General features: G+C 35.4%; 1 long non-coding RNA gene across 1 annotated transcript; it reads right to left on the minus strand.

The window, feature by feature from the left end:
- Nucleotides 1-284: 284 nt before the first annotated feature.
- On the minus strand, nucleotides 285-1,546 carry LOC148855242 (uncharacterized). Its single transcript, XR_016112632.1, has 2 exons — nucleotides 1,198-1,546; nucleotides 285-394 (listed from the first exon to the last, which is right to left on the minus strand). It is a non-coding gene; the product is annotated as an uncharacterized LOC148855242 (long non-coding RNA).
- Between the last annotated feature and the right edge of the window lie 255 nt (nucleotides 1,547-1,801).

Genomic DNA, 1,801 nt, shown 5'->3' on the forward strand with positions numbered 1-1,801 from the left:
AGTCCCATTTTTTTAGGGTTATGATAAAATTTCCTATCACAATAGTTGCATTTAGTCTTCGGTTCACCATTATCTAAAACAAATTTAGAAAAGTGATCCCATACTTCTGACCTTGGTCGTATGGATTTTCTCTTTCCTTTAGGGTTTGGGATATGAACTTGCATCCTCTATACTAATCGGTGTATCTTCCGTTGGATGTGACATATACAAATAAAAAAAAATATAAATTAGAATTAAAAGAAAAACAATTAAAAGTAATCACGTAATATCACACTTAAAAGTAAAAAAAGGGGAATGAATTAGCTTACAATGTTAAAAGTAAAAATACAATACCAAGTAAGTTAAGTCCAAAACCTATAAGTGGAGGTGAAAAAAATTTAGTCCAAAACCTAAACTGGAAAAAAGAAAAAAAAAACAATACCAATCAGGCAATCATATACTCATATTCTCCAAAAAAAAAAAATACATTCAAATCCTATCTAATAAGAATAAAAAAAGAGCTGGACTTTTGAATGTCAATATGCAAGACATAATTAACATATATCAAATCTGATTTATCTATATCCAATTCTAATCAAATATGATTTATCTACGTAAAAATAGAAACAATATCAAATATATGTCTACCCATGGCCAAAGCTTATGAGGTGCTAGATATTTTCAGTTTTTAGTGCTCTGTTTAAGAGGTTACCCACCCCTTAAGCAACAAGATGGTGAATTGGTTAATGAAAAATAAAAGATGAGTAGTGGACTGTTAGCTGGGTGACTAAGGGAAGTTTGAAGGAGTCTTTAAACCCCAGATGTGGATTTAAGGTTGTCGAACTAATTGATTAGTCTGCAACATCATTATACTAGAGTAGCGGATGGCAGAGCAAAATGGTTGTACTTCTCTCACAATGTCTAACACCAGGGAACACCAGAAGGCCCTTTCCAATTTCCATCAAGTTATTTCAGTTTGGAACACCAGAAGGCCAATTTGTGCGAATCAAATCAAAGATAATTGAAAACTAGAGAAGATGGATTAACCTTCCAATGAAACTTTGTCCGAATCAAATCAAAGATAATTGAAAACTAGAGAAGATGGATTAACCTTGGTCAATTGCAAGGATTTATAGCAAGACAAAATGGAAGAAATTGGGTCCTACTAAGGCTGCTTCCAATTGGTTAACAAGCAATTAAGTGAGAAGTTCGACTAACCTTGTCTTGACACTCTGAACCGGTCACCATCGCCACCTTGTCGGAGTATCACTTTTGTTGCCGCTGGTGAGTGATTGAGTGGTGCGGCTGGTGCTAGACCGAAGAGATTAAGAGAGGACCAAGAGAAACTCAGAAACGAAGAGAAATGAAGAGAAGACTAAACTCTGATTATCTGAAGAAGTGAAGAGTAGAAAGAAGACAAAGAGAAAAGAAGAAAGAAAGTGAGAAACTGAGAGCAGTAGGCTAAGAGACTGAGAGAGGTGTAGAGCCGCAGAGGCTAGAGGCAAAGGGAAGGTCGAAAGTCGAAGGATGAAGGGAGACTGGGAGTCTAGACTTTAGAGACAATAGACATCACATGTTGAGCTCGGGGGTTTTGTTTATTGGCCTAAATTCCTAATGGCCTATATAATTACTAATTTACCCTTAAAAGTTTGATTATTCCGGTTAACCGAACATCTAAATATCAAAACCAGAACTGAAACCCAATAATACTAAAACCATACTTAAAAACCGAACCGAACCATTTAACTCGAATTAACTATTCCAATCAAACCAAAATCGAAATTTTGATTCGGTTATTCGATTTCAACCGCTCACCCCTAAA

Source organism: Nelumbo lutea, chromosome 4 (assembly GCF_056320005.1).
Source record: "Nelumbo lutea isolate HS-2025 chromosome 4, American lotus-T2T, whole genome shotgun sequence".
NCBI classification, from domain to species: Eukaryota; Viridiplantae; Streptophyta; class Magnoliopsida; order Proteales; family Nelumbonaceae; genus Nelumbo; species Nelumbo lutea.